Below are 15438 nucleotides of genomic sequence, written 5' to 3' on the forward strand. Positions count from 1 at the left end.
GTTAAAGAGGATGAAGAAAAACTTACTTAAATGATCGAGGAAAGGATCAGATAAACGAGAAAAATAAATAGAGGAAATAAAGTAGAGAAAGAGAGAGAGAGAGATAAATAATCAAGTAAAATGATCAGTAGGAGCCAGAAGAATAGAGACCTGTGATATATACTGTAATACTTTTTGTGTTCCTTGGAGACCTTGGCGTGTGTTTACAAGTAGCCATCCGGTGATTCACAGTCCCAGTATCAGCTGATGTGACACTTAGATATATAGTGCTGTGACACACTTGTGACATTATGACATTCGACTTGACGATTTCCTCTACAGGAGTGATTGATGATGTTCTTCTACAGACGTTGCATCAGTGGAATTCTCGAGTATTAAGAGGCTGTGTGGAAGAAGTTATGGCAGGCCGCAGGACGTGCCCCACCAGATTTCATAAAGTTGTTGGTGTTATGGAAGTTTTAGTATCAAACGTCTCACACTTTATGATTCCCCTCTCGGTACTTTGAGAAACCTCGCCACAGCCAAACACGTGACACGCTTTCATGACAAAACATAACGGATCCTGAGTTAAACTGAGTGATGGACGTTATTACAAGGAATGTTACGAATCCCATACAAAGATAATAACCTGTACCTTAACCTTTGTCAGACTGAAGTTAAATCCATGACAGAATATGGCAGACATCATAGCCCGCGTGACATGACTCCTGAACATACGATTACCTAACCTTTCGTGAGTTCCTACTTCCTAGAGAGTTGTGTTAGAGGCGTGGTGGTGAGGACAGGCCGGGAGTGTGATGTACTGAGGGTTTCCGGTGCGACTGATAAGCAGATATATAAGACGTCTCTCTAACTCAAAACTTCGCCATGCTCATTATTAAAAGCAATTTAATTATTAGTTGGTGTTAATCCTGATATATAGTAAGGCTACGAAGCATATGACTGTATTGCAATAATTTTATAGCTGATAGAGATGTCGTCAGAGCAGCTGCACTGTTAACAGAACACGTGTACTAAAGGGTCAACACAAGACCATATTATAGTACAGTTCTATCATAGTACTCTGGTGGCCTGGGTGGAGAAGGGGCTGGATTTATTTTATTGCCAATGACTCACAAACAAAGAAGTATGAAATTAGCTTAACAAACTGGAGCACAGAAACTCGGCCCCATAATATTACGCTGTATGTTATTTACACACTTGACAAATCAATGAAAAAAATCAATTTTTTATAACATTACTTTCCACGTTTGAGATGCGAGCACTTCCCTCCTACTGTACTGTGCAGTACATTATTGTTATTGTTGTTGTTATTATTATTATTATTATTATTATTATTATTATTATTATTATTATTATTATTATTATTATTATTATTATTATTATTATTATTATTATTATTATTATTATTATTATTATTATTATTATTATTATTATATTTTCGCCCCCCAGGCCCTGATGTGGGTCAATGACCTGTGCCCGGGTGGGCTAATCTCAGTAAAAAAAAAAAAGTGTGGATCCAGAGAAATAGTTTAGACAATTAATGAATAATTAAAAGAATAAAACTTGGACGTAACATTCAGCTTCACATGTTCCCACAAGAGCGGGGATATACAGTAAAGAGGTTCTTTTCCTTGATCACAACGCAAATTTACTGCACTCATATGGTTCAAAATGGGAGGTGTAGGACACCTTTACATGTAATGACTGCTGAAGCTATACATAGTACCTGCAGAGGTAACACACTCAGTCATTTAACCATTTTGGTCGGAGTATTAGTTACGATGACCGACGTTATCTCCCAGAGATATGCTAGAGACTGTCACTTGATTGAAAATGTCCAAAGGAAGGCCACCAGACTGGCGCCTGCACTACGGCACCTCAGTTATCCTGAGAGATTAGAACGCCTGCTACTGCCTAGCTTATACTATAGGTGTGCAAGGGGTGACCTAATTGAAGTTTATGAATATCTGAGAGTGTATTACTCAGTCGAGTGCCCATACCTGGAGCTAGCAGACGCCACAAGCCCAGAAAACTGTAAGGGCAAACTTTTTCGGAGTGAGAAGCGTAGACTCTAGGAACACACTGCCCAAGGAATATTCCTTGAATCTGCCAGAGAGTGTTGTGGCGACACCGAGTGTGGTGTTGATGGAGTTAGTAGAGTAGCACCAGATGTGTTTGGTTGTGTCCTGCGCAGGGAAAGAAGGTACAGGAATCCGCTGGATGTATGTTAGTGAAGAACATTAAATTTGTTACTATCGATTTCATTGCCAAGAAATTATACGGTTGTGTGAGTAGATCGGACCACCTATAGAACGCCGAACAAGAAGATCTGACGCTTCTACAGCAGTGGAAGTTTTCTAATTGCAATTGGAGATACCACAGGATTGACCCAAGCCGGTATAAGTAAGGTATGAATTTTCGCCTGACTTCCTACAGTACATCACGGCATTTTTTCAAGGGGCGGGGCACTACAGGCGTGTATTCAAATGTGTAGAATAAAGGTATTTGAAGATTGTATATAATTATTGGAAGGTGAATGATAATGATAAATATTATTATTATTTTGCTATGACGATACCTCAGCTGGAGGTAAATTTTAGTTTCGGTCTTCCCTATATTTAGATATCTAACCTAATCTAACCTAGCCACAGAATCCAGGAACTATATCTAACCCAACCGGATGACCGAAACTAAAATAATATCCAGCTGGATACTCAAAAATATCTCCCAGAGTTGGTCGCAACTTGAGGTTTGTGATATGTATGGTGGCACAAAGTTGTGACCAAGGAATATCACTAGGAACTGTTAATCTTACGAGAGGTCAACCACTATTAGTTGGATGATTGTCCTAGAGATGGTGCTTTATGGGTGCCTTGGGCCCTTGGCTGGTGTCAACCAGTGGTGCCGTTTCTACAGAATTATTTGTAGATCTACAGATTTACCATGTCTAATCAGATTTTCAGATTTTTTCCTTCAAATCGGTCATAGCTACAGAATTTTTGTGATCATAGGATTTATCATTTGTATACAGTATAACCAATAAATCTTATATAAACAATACTAACTTAAATAACTTAGTAAATAAGAAAATACGTTTTCTCAACAAAATCCAGCGATATTTTTAATTGTCGCCTCCCAATTATACCATTTACTCCGGGTTCTGATGTTTTGACATTTGAATTGCGCGCCTTTCCAACCCATGAGCGTGCGGCCACCCAACAAGACAAATTGATAATACTTTCTGTTTCCAGGTCCCTCCAATTTCATACAAACTCTCTTGTGCCTACCTCACTCAAGTGCGACAGTGGAGAGTGTGTTTTCATCAATAAATAGGATGAAAACTAAATCTAGGAATAGTTTACCCAGAGAAACACTACTGTACAGGCCTCCTCCATACAAAGCAACTGATCAAAGGTATACCTTTACTTTTACCTTTATCCTCTTCAGCATGCTTTAAATTCCCAGTAACACAAACACTGCTGAAAAGAGCACAGCAAGCTAATGCACAAGATGACAAATATGTATACACTTTCTAAGTGTTTTAATTAATTAGAATGCTACTGACAGCCCTACACTGCTATAAAATTATCATATTTGTGGACTGCATCACTCATTTTATTCTATGTATTAAAGTCTTTATTCAGCAAAATGCTTTGTTTGAGTATCTTATGCTTAATTAAGATTATATACTGGTATCATACAATAACTTTTACTCTTGTACGATATGCCTCATACAGTGCATAATAATTCATGGTAATAATAATAAAAAAATATGTTTGACTATATATATATATATATATATATATATATATATATATATATATATATATATATATATATATATATATATATGTCCTTCTAGCTGTATGGTTTTTCAGTGATGTCTATAAAAATATTTCAGTGAAGTAAAACGAAAGAAAAACAGATTTGTTTAAGTTACTCCTCTATCAGGTTAAAGAAAACTGAAAACAAAGTAAGAAGTATCATATTTCTACTGTAAAAAGACTACATATGATTCTACAGATATTGCTTCATAATATTCAGATTTTCTACATATATTTTGCAGTAAATTTACATATATTTCAATTTTGCAAACTGCGGCAACATTGGTGTCAACTTTAGTGACCTGACGGTTGTTTGTTTACATTACAGCTGGGTGACGCAGGTGGCGGTACATGGCTACACTGTTGTGCTGGCTGTGGGGAAACAAGGGAGCTAAGGTTTCATTTATTCCCAAAAGACAGGAAAAAGTAAGTTCTTGGTTATTGGTTCATAAGTAGTGACTGTTAAATTACAGTTTAATTTATCATTTTACCACATCTTACTAGCCATTGTTATTTTGTTGTGACCTTAATTGTCCAGTAGCACCCATCTAGTAACTCCCTCCTTATATATGGTAGTTGTTTCTCGTGTAATTTCATGCCTATTCAAATGTACAATTAGAAATGTTGGAAACAAGTAGAATAAAAGTATAATAGTTGGATGATCATCATATTTGATTCCGAGTGACAGCAAAGTAAGTACTGTAAGTAGTGTGTGTGTGCAGATGTTGGAGACAGTGGAGCTAAATAATTCGAGACAAACCAAGTGAGTCAACCAAACTCAACCTTATGAAAGCATAACTTAAGACCATTAGGCTGGATGAATGTAGGTTAGGTTCTGTTGGTTCATTTCATCTGTTGTCAGAAATACTTTAATGTATATTTGAAACCGATAACAGTTAAGATATTTTAGTAGTACAGTACTGTACTGTAACTCTGTAAGTCTAATCACATGTGCAAATTTCAGGAAATGGGGTGGATGTTGGATGCAGATTCCTATTTTCCTTGCTTAAAGCGCAATGTCTGGGTGCCAAATTATGCTGAAGAAATTCATACAGCTGAGTGTCATGAATTAAGGCTCATGTCATTTTCTCATAAGTATGTAGTCGGTAAGTTGGTCTGCCACTGGTGTGTATGACTGATAAATGGTACAATACTTTGCAAGTTAGGGTAAGTAAAGGATGGGGTCTTTGAATAATATATACCTTGTACTAAGGTTATCTATATTCCTGGTAGACAACTAATTTAGTGTAAAGTCTTGGTAATTATTCTGTAATTTGTTTTCAATATCTGCTTCATGCAAATATATAATGTTTTTAATTATTTTAGATAAAGTTCATTCTGTATGTTGACATAGAATTGTCTCAATTTAGCCTGATGAATTACACTGTTTACTGTATATCACAATGTTTAGTAACTTTGATAAATTCTGACAATATTTATTAGTTATATACTTTACTGTATATCTGTTTTTATCATAAAGGTTGTCAGTAAGTTTAGTATTAATACTTACTGTACTGTACCTCCATCTCACACAGTTTTATGTTTTAAGGGTCTTCATTATATGGTCAAATAATAACAACTGGAGCAGTTCAATTATCACTTAAGAAAAGGAAGGAGGAAATGGAAACCAAGAAAAGAAAAACAGTAAAAAAGGAAGGAACTGAGAGGAACAAAGAGGGTCATAAAGGCTTCAAGAAACTCTCAATTATAGATGGTAACAAAATCAACTGGAAGAGCCAGGTAGGTGCTTTTAGTTTTTGCTCTTAATGTCTTATTTAACTACAACTTACAGGCAGCCGTTCCTCTATTCAGAAAATATATGTTATGCCAAGTTTTTTCTTCTTCAGCACATCAAGACCAAAAAAAGAGATATCAGTCCAGTCTTCCCAAATATTCACTGGTCCAATGCTTCAAGAGGACACATTGTTGTCGGAATAGATAGATTGTACAGATGGGGTTTCCTCAGCTGAGTAATCATCTAGCTCTAGTCAAATGAAAATAATAAAGTTACAATAGTATGGCACAAGTGAACTGTGGTTTGCTGATTCTATACTGGACAGCTGCCAACTCGCCTATTTTTGTTCACATCAATTTTGTATTACAATAAATATATGGTGCCCACTTACTTATTGTTTTGATTGGTAATTAATCCCTTCACTATAATGTCTTGTTATCCATTTTATTCTGGCTACCACCAGACGATTTTATTCAGCTTGGGAAATTCTATCTCGTAGTCAAGGGATTAAACAAAACTTTGCTGCTTCTACATGACATAGATTCAAACATATCCATAATCCATTTGCTCATAAATGCCCCGTTTTGCCAAGTAGTTCCTTACTTAGAACATGAATTCATCCCCCTCTCATCCAAGTGTATATAGTACAGTATAGTATTTTCATCTGACTAGCACTAGACTATTACACTCATCTGACAAAACCCCTATTTCCTAAACGTTATTCTGCATTGTAATCTCCTAACTGATATACACTTTCCCTCCACACCACCTAGTACTCCGTCTCACCCTCACAAAAAAAAGACCAACCCTGATACACCCCTCCACTCTCCCTCCCACTCACTAGTGAATGCTTCAGTTTCTCTCCTCAGGGTTCGGGGTTCACACCACAAGGAGTGGTAAATGCAGGAGTGGAACCAACTGTACATGACTTGGCTTTGAAAGGAAAGAGATAAATACCATAAAGTACTGCTGTATTAGTGATAGCTCTATGTATTAGTGGGAGGAAGCAGCCAGCTTACATTGCTACATGTAATATTTTTTCCCCATTCAATGCAAGGTGGAGGGAAATAAACTCTCACACACATGCGCACATGCACACACACACACACACTCACACACACTCACACACAGGTATATTCTTCATTATTTAATTTCATTCTCATTGTTGTAATAGATATGGTGCACTATGATTCTTCCTTCCAATTTATCATTTATTCTCCAGATTGGCTGAAGAAGATCTTTTATGGCTTCTGTTACCGAATATTTGTGAAGAATGGGCGAGACTTAATTCTCTGCAACCTGTGTGCTTCTACTCTCGTGGAGGTGAAGTTTGGTAGCACCTCCTGTGTATTCCTCGTCATCCCTGATGAGACCGTGCAGATTGGACATGTCACATTACCCCACAAGAGTAAGATGAAAGGTTAAATACTTATGAGTAGCTTTTGGTGATGTGTAAACTGCATACAAGTTGCTGAGGTTTGAATTTTTTCTATTTTTTTTATATCATATTTTCTTGGCTGCAGAGGGATACTGTACAGTACAGTATTGACAAGAGACCAGTTTAGCTTAGTCACACCACCCATTTTGATCAGTCACAGTGCATGAGGGTCCACCACTATGTACACTGCCTCAGCTCACCTAATTTTAGGCTTACGTGTCCCACTTTTTTTTATACAGTACTGTATTTACCACTTTGTCCCCCCAGTTAGATAAGGTATCCTCTGATTTACAATTTCCCTATGTATGATATTTCGTTTGAACGAGGGTGATGTATTAAGACCACTTAAATTTTTTTTTAATGTAAAATCAATGATGGATCAACATTTTTTTTAATGTTATTATGTTGGTAGCAATATAACTTTCTTTGCCCCAAAAGTACAAGAATACTGTAGTACATAAAGGATATTAAAAGTTCATCATATGCCAGTGCGAGTTAGCAAAATGAGCTGAGGGGAAGTTATATTATGGTTATTTTTCAACTCAATTTCGGGTAGATAAACCTAACTTTCTGCATTTTTTTTTTAGACCAGTTCCATGGACACACAATCCAACATACATAATGTGCAAAAAGTAAAATCAATAACTATCATAAGGTCAAAAATATAAAGGGATAAACATTTCTTTGGGTGCGAGAGTGGGATGGGGAGCCTCCCCAGCCGGGCGAGGATGTAATGACGAAGCTTGAGGGTGGCAACGAGTGACTCAAATGGCTGTGTTAAATTTAGGTTTAGATTTTCCTTAATGGTTTTAGCTGCATATTTTGATCTGGATAGTATTTTATTAATATTTTTAATGTGCTTGGTAGTAAATTGCAGTAGTTGTGTACTGTACTATTTATCATGAGTTAGGTAGGGTGTTCTTTTTTTTTTCAGGAACTGATTTCATGTTTTTGAGGTATGATATTAGGGTTTTCTTCTCTTTGGGAACCGAACCATACTTTTTCCTAGATGTTCTTTTATTCACTACAGTACAGTATATACGAAAGATCACTTAGCGAATAGTTATTCAGTAACCTAACCCATTCATAAAGTGAGGGGTGCCTATATGTGTGCTGTTTATAACTGTACAACCTCTATAAGGCAACCACAGGCTTAGCTACTGTACAGTTAACCCTCACTTTACGCGGTCCCACATTCCGCGTTTCCACGTTTACGCGGTGCCCTGCCGGAACCCAGGATGCTCACATTCCGCTGTGCGTGTACCCCTTTACGCGGAGAGCCGCGCCATTTTTGGATCCAAACCTCCCGCCATCCGCCATGTTGTGTAAGCTGCGCGAACATGGTGCGCACAAGGTCGCCCAGTCATCAAAACATTACCAGTTCTTCACCCGCCACCCACCACAGCCGGCCCAAGTCAGTGATAGTGATAATTATGGTGAGGATATGGACTTATATGGACTTTGGGGAGTTTGACAAAGAGGCCCTGCAAGCCTCTGTGGTGGATAGTGATACAATTGATACAAGTGACACAGGTGAGGGCCAATAATCTGCCCTCTGCCTCGGAACCAACCGCCCATCCCCGTGTGCCCAGCCATTTTTTCTACTAATGTAAGTGTTAAAAAACCTAATATTATTGATATTTCTCTTAATTATTAATTGTGTGTGCATACCATCATAAAGTTAAGATAATATTTTTACTACAACATAGTTGTGTGTCGTCAAAAAGTGGAGTTTGGGGATTGGCCCGGACTCCATTTCAATTAATCCCATATGTTATGTTATTCACTTTACGCGTTTCTCACTTTACGCGGGACCCTCCGGGTTACATTAACCGCGTAAAGTGAGGGTTAATTGTACTCAGGTTACAGTGGCATAGATCATCAAATATGGGGGTGATACACTTGCTGTTACCCCAGAGTTATGAGTGTCATAGATACTTATGTAAAGGTAATTTGTGATACTGAGTTATTAAACAAAATATTTTGTAAATTTTTACCATTGTCATATTTCTTAAACAAGAGACAGTGAGTCACCTCTCACTATTCTCCTCAGTCCTCTAGAGGAAAATAGTCTTCAAAACTTGACCATTGTTGTCAGTTCTATCACCTCCAGATGCTCTTTTTGTAGTATACTGTACTGTTCTGTACTATATTGTACTGTGTGCCATATTGTAAAAATAAAAAATAAAGAGTTTTGTTTGCAGGCATCTTCAAAGCCAGTGCTGTTGGTTGCAGTATTACCTAAAAGTTGAGATGATCTGGTGGACTTTGATTATGCCACTGCCAGATGCTCATCAACGACTCAAAATATTACACCAGTTGCTTTCATCCCATCACCACAGCCTTAGTAAAGAAGAGGTTACAAGGGTGGCCAAGAGAGCTTATGAATTTTCTGGAGCTGATTTAAATGTTCTGCTTCGATGTTCTTGTGGAAAGGTTAAATAAAGAGGTAAGATATAACCCATTTAAAATATAAAATGTACTTTTGTAGGGTATCCTCTCTTATTGAAGAATGCTGTTGTCTTAGGTGGAAGACTTTGAATAATAAGATTACCAGTTTTTAGTACAGTATACCAGTGAGATGTGGTGACCCATTCCCTGGACACACAAGAAGAAAGCTTGTACCTGTAGTACAGTATTGAGGTGTTGTTAAGATATAGGTCTACCAAGAAGGAAATAAGTTCTTATAAACAAAACAGATCTTTCATGGAAAGTGAATGTGTGTGGAGGCGGTGAGTTACTGGACAATAACTGCGTGGCCGCGTTCCCTCTCGATGTGAATTCACGGCATACACACAGCCACACGTCTGTGAGTTAGCTAGGTGCCTGCCTGAACTGTGTTGTGTTCCCCAAAGGATGGTTTGAGCATGAAAGGAGCTAATTTATTTTCATAAAATATATACTTTTGTATTTTGTGATATGCTATACAGTTTATCCATTTTATTGTTTATCATAATACATGTATATATGGCAGCTCATTCCTGTTGTGCGCGGTATTCAAACTTACAATTCTATGCCGGTTGCATGGAGACTGGATAACCAGGATTCTACTGTATATTGAATTTATTTGCTCTTTTGAGTTTTCTTCTTGATTCAAATAACATTGCTTCTGTCATTCCAAGATGTAGGGACAATTTGTTGTCTATGAGCCATTGTTTGTATGACTAGTTCAGATGACAACTCATTAGCTATTTCATTTGGATCTTTACCTGACACTGAAGGACACTAATAAACATGTCATTTACATAACACAGAAAGATCAATGGTCCTAGGATACTCCCTTGTGGGATTCCTCAGGTTATTGGTATGGATGTTGAATCAGTATTATTTGCAGCAACAATTTATTTCCTGTTGTGAAGATAAAATTTAATCCAGTGAATCAATTGTAGAGGTCAAGGACTAACTTAGTGGTATATGTTTTAGTTGAAGATTTGTATAATTGTAGATAGTGTAGATTTTACACGAGAGAGGATTGAAGGGATCACCTGAAGAGTAGACATCCCAGCTTATTTTACTGTACATGTGCAGTCCCCTTCACTAGTGCATTTGTCAGCAGTTCATCAGATTTTTAGATTTTGTTCAGTGTGGCAGTGCTGTATTTGTTTACATTCAACAGAAGGGAACTCACAATAGTATACATACTATGGAATCAAATTGAAACAAGTATCTCAAAGATAATGATTTGTGGAATGTTTATATGATGAGCCTCTGTAAATGCACTAGTGAAGGGAACTGTACATGTTAATTTAAATATGTATCTTAATAATAACCTTACCTTACCTAATCTAAAACTCCAGGTAGCTTTAGGGTGTTTAATCATCAAGTGAACTAAACTGGGGTGTCTGCTCTTCAGGAAACCTAATAAAAATCTGTAAATGATTAAGTGATGAGGTTATATTATACAGTATAATTTTGTCTTAACAGGAATTGTTTTTCTCTTATGAGTTATGGTGTGGTTAGGTTCAGTTAAGGTTAGGTTTAGAGGTGGGCAAAGTCATGAAAACCTTACCAATTTAACCCAAATTTTGTCATAAAAACATGCAAAAAACAACCTAACCTAACCTTACGTATCAAAACTAACATTACCTAACTTAACTTTACCTTTGTCTTGGCAATTTTTTGTCATTTTGTAAGATAATAGATGGTTACATCCACGGAACTCTATGTTGATTTTAATAAAGAGAGATAGAGCCTAAATAAATTAAATTACTGTTTTCATCTATTTTTTTTCCAATCACAGGTGTCTTTTGCTACATGAACGTTCTTACACCTCTTTCTCCCTCTACTAAATTATAGTACTTACGGACTAAATTGGGGAACCAAATCTTATTTTTTCCCATATCAATTGATATACAGTACAAATATTCACTTAACAAATTGTTTTTCAAATAGCTTCGGACATTCATATAGCAAGGGATACGGTACCTGGATTTAGATTTTTTTATTTAATTTAAGAAGGTACAATTTGGAGGGTTTTAAATTCACACTAACAAGTTTCTGGGATATATTGTGGATTTCTTACTCACTTCATTATATGTCCAGCCAATCAGCGGAAATCTCGGCATCATGTTATATTCCTGTGCATGCTGAAGCTTTCATTTGGAATTTGTTAGTTGAAAGATGGCTTCTCTGTGTAAGGGATGCTCTTTCTCGGAATTGCAAACCATTCAACATGTTTTTGTCAATGCCATTGCAATTGACATTTAAAAGGCCCATGGTGTTGTGCAAACTTAGGTTAAGTGTCCAGAGTGTGGTGCAGACTGCCATATCGTGAAGATAAACACAATTTAGTTTTTCATGAAACGACGCACAATCGCCAAGACAAAGGTAAGATTATATTAGGTCTGGTCAGGTTTTTTTTGGTTTTATTTGTTAATTTTTGTGTGTTTTTACCCCACAATTTGGCTACAGGTATTTCAAAACCCTGGAAATTTTATAGCCTGAACAAAGGTCCTGTATTCATGCTGACCTGTGTACCTGCATAATTTATATACTTTACAGTACATAACAATTTCACTTATTGAATATTACTATTATTCCAACTTTGAATAATTTAGCCTGATCTTCAAACTTTTTCAACTGTAAGAACCTGATCTTAAAACCTGGTCTTAAAACTCCAGCAACATAGACTTCTTTCAAACCAGACACAAGATATACACTCGAAACCTGACAAAGTTATAACAAATATGTTCAATAGTTTTATGGTGACCTTTGGAAAATTTCTTAACAGGTGCTGCTGCTGGCTGAGTTTGGCTGAGTCTAAAATACATCTTTAAGGGGACCCACTGTTCTAAAACCCTCGCCACGGCATCATGAAAACTTAGCCACCTCGTTTGGGTTAATGGTAAAATCTTATGTGGCTTAAGTTCGCAAAATACCTGGAATTCGGTGAATTCGTGTCTTCTCTTTGCACTGTGGGAAAAATACGAATATATATTAAGTAATAAGTCCTCACAGTGCCTTAGCAGACTCTTAGTGGCTTCACTGATTGTGAGGTGTATAGAATGGCATACACATTTTAGGATGGTAATGCCAGGCATTGCCTCCTTCAGTCTGCTTGTGAGGGGATTGTTCTCGCCCATCAGATTTGACGCTCCATTGCCAGCAAACCCAACTAAATTTTCCTTTGGTATTCCATGGGCCTCTAGACATTGTATAACCAGTCGATCCAAATTTGCACTGGTTGAACCCACAACGTCTTGCCCATCATACATGTCAATGAGTTCCAATAAGTTTGACTGAATTTCTTGGGTTGCCTGGTTGATATATCTGATAATGATAGTGTGTGATTTTGCCATCATGTCTGTTGACTCATCCAGTATGATGGAGAATTTGTTGGCCCTCAGTTTGTTGACGTGCTCCTCATTCAGCCACTTCCCAACTTTACGTACAATCTCTGTACACCTGATTCGTTTGAGTGCCATCATTTGACTTACTTGGGAATCGGGGAACATGCGGCATTGCAGTTCAACCAAATGGTCTGCCACAGCCAGTAGAATATGGTGCTCAGCCATGAAGAAGGCAAATAGCAGGGTCGCATATGCAATGCCTGACAATGTTTTATTATTGTCTGAGGCTGTCAATTCAGCACTCATGGGGCATTTACATGTGCAACAGAATGCCTTGGAGGAACCCCCCTCCATGGGGGCTAACCAGTTATTAAACTTTGGGTTTGATGTCCAATGAGGCTGAAATTTAGCCATGGAAACCATGTTACCCTGCAAATATAAACAAATAAGTTAATAAACATTACATAGCGGTGATAATTCTATATCACTGGGTTACACAAATGTCGCACTCAGTTGCATAACAATACTCTGTATACAAAAATGATATAAAAACTCTCCAATAAGTGAGACGGTTTTGTTGTACATATAAAAAAAAGTAGCCCCAGTGTGGCAATGAAATGGACTGTACAAACGACCTCCAAGTTCCAAGCCCTGAACCACCTGAAAGAAATATGAATTTTTAGAAAAGGTTTATCTATTTCACATGTGCAAATATGACAAAGACATTGCATACAACTCAAAACTTTTGTGAAGTTCACCAATGAAAGCGATGACTTTGCTTAGTACTGTATTTGACAAAGTATCCCCTCCGTGTCGATGAACACTGGCAGGCCTTACGAGCAACCTTTATGTAGATAGTGGAACCTGAAATTAGAATAGTTAAAAATTAAAGGCATTGTCCAACTTAGTCAAGCTACTCCTTATCGTCTATCATAGAAAATGTCCACATATACAGGGTAAACTTTTAAATATGACGTTTTAACAAACGGTCATAATTTCAACAATAATATATATATATATATATATACACAATGTGTGTGTGTGTGATGTAGTATTTAAATAGGGTAATAAAACCAATAACATAATTTCGTTTTATTTTATTATTATTTGGTATTTAGGCCAAAAATTAAATTTCAAACAATTTCCAAAATTTCCGATAGCTGGATGGCGTCGTGTCCGTTTTCTTTCAACCGACTAGACTAGAAGAAGCAATTTCCGACACGGCAGCCTTGGTAGAGTCATCCACCAAACAGTTCTAACTGCTCCTGACAGTCATCCACACAGATGGTCGACAGATAGACAGCTGTTCATGGAGGTTTAAATTATTCTGGTGTACTGTATAAAGAATAAGATGTACCATTTGGTAAGTAAAAAAAGTGTAATCATAATTTATGTTTTACATAACACCCATGAAGTGTCATGGCATTAATGTCCGATTAATACTTACCTGATCACCGGCGGCCTTGAGTAACAAGTTGATCAGTGATGAAGTATTACATTAAGGTGTTTAATACCAACGAAACCAAAAATTTAATATAGGTCGGGACATTAATAATTAAAAAAACAATAAAACTCATAATTCATTAAAGAATCAACACATCACTCATATATGTTTTCTATTTTATTATCCCAATGCTGCTGTTTATAATAAAACATGCTATAAAGTTAATATTTATTGTATAAACTTGGGTTTAGTGAGGTTATTCATTATTTGAAAACAATACGAAGTTATTTTGTGCTGAAGTTTCGTCTTAACGAGAGTAAGACGAAGAGTGAGAGAGACCATGCACCATTATTTTGTTAAAAGTCGTGAATTTACGATAGCACTTACGTAAGATGTTTCATTAAAATACTTAAAACCTCAAAATTGTGGCTCATACACCAATGACAAGTATTCGTGTTTCGAAGCTTCAAATGCTTCATTGAAGCTTAAGTGATGTAACTGAATGCTTATTTTCGTCCGTTCTTCACTCACCGGCTGGAGCTGCTCACTCTGGGAGGTAAGAGCCGCAACCTCTCGTTTCGTTAACATGATTTCCGTCTAAAATTTTACCCCGGACGTGTATATGTATTGTAACCAAGAAAAATAGTTATTCTTTCGATATAATTAATAATTGTGCTTTAACATGCTTAATTGCGGCGTTATAAGTGCCGATTTAAGTAAATAGTTGCCGGCCGGTTTGAGCAATTCTCTTACGTACGATGTATCCCAAGTTTCACTTGGGCTGTCAGGCTTATGGTACTCACTTTACAGTTTAAACGGTTAAGTTTAGTATCAAATTAAGTGTAATTCTTGCTACGCATTATAATAATAATGTTTTTGGCTAATATTCCGCCAGACTAGCCATTACACCAAACGAGCCTAAACTATAAGCCGGTGGCGGATAACGAGCGCACACTGTATGTAAGTATTTACGTATTAATAACCCAGTGAGTACAATCATATTTGGTTAGACCTTTTTATGATTGTTCTTAATTTCATTTTTCCCTCTGCTTCGAAGCCCAGTCTACTTTTGGCGGAGCCAGGTAGCATAACTCCATAATTACGCGTTTTCCAAGACTTTTATCACTACCACTGTATTCAGCATCAAAACTGCTCAAGAAAAAGATAGGTTTAACAAAAATGTACCGTTCTTTTTGCGGAGTAAT

The 15438-nt window shown here is 36.9% G+C and overlaps 1 long non-coding RNA gene across 3 annotated transcripts in view; it reads left to right on the plus strand.

Moving 5' to 3' along the window:
* LOC121853705 overlaps nt 1-14371 on the plus strand; it is a 29611-nt gene extending 15240 nt beyond the window's left edge. Inside the window, exons 2-8 of one of the 3 annotated variants that reach the window (XR_006086389.1) lie at nt 3255-3417; nt 4156-4253; nt 4792-4933; nt 5377-5567; nt 6785-6970; nt 9205-9449; nt 12231-14371. This is a non-coding gene — a long non-coding RNA (uncharacterized LOC121853705). Of the gene's footprint in view, nt 1-3254; nt 3418-4155; nt 4254-4791; nt 4934-5376; nt 5568-6784; nt 6971-9204; nt 12017-12230 lie in introns of those variants that run through there. The other 2 variants (XR_006086387.1, XR_006086388.1) reach the window with 2 other exon arrangements.
* The last annotated feature ends 1067 nt before the right edge of the window (nt 14372-15438 follow it).

The sequence above is a fragment of the Homarus americanus genome, unplaced genomic scaffold (assembly GCF_018991925.1).
Source record: "Homarus americanus isolate GMGI-L3 unplaced genomic scaffold, GMGI_Hamer_2.0 scaffold13041, whole genome shotgun sequence".
Taxonomy (NCBI): domain Eukaryota; kingdom Metazoa; phylum Arthropoda; class Malacostraca; order Decapoda; family Nephropidae; genus Homarus; species Homarus americanus.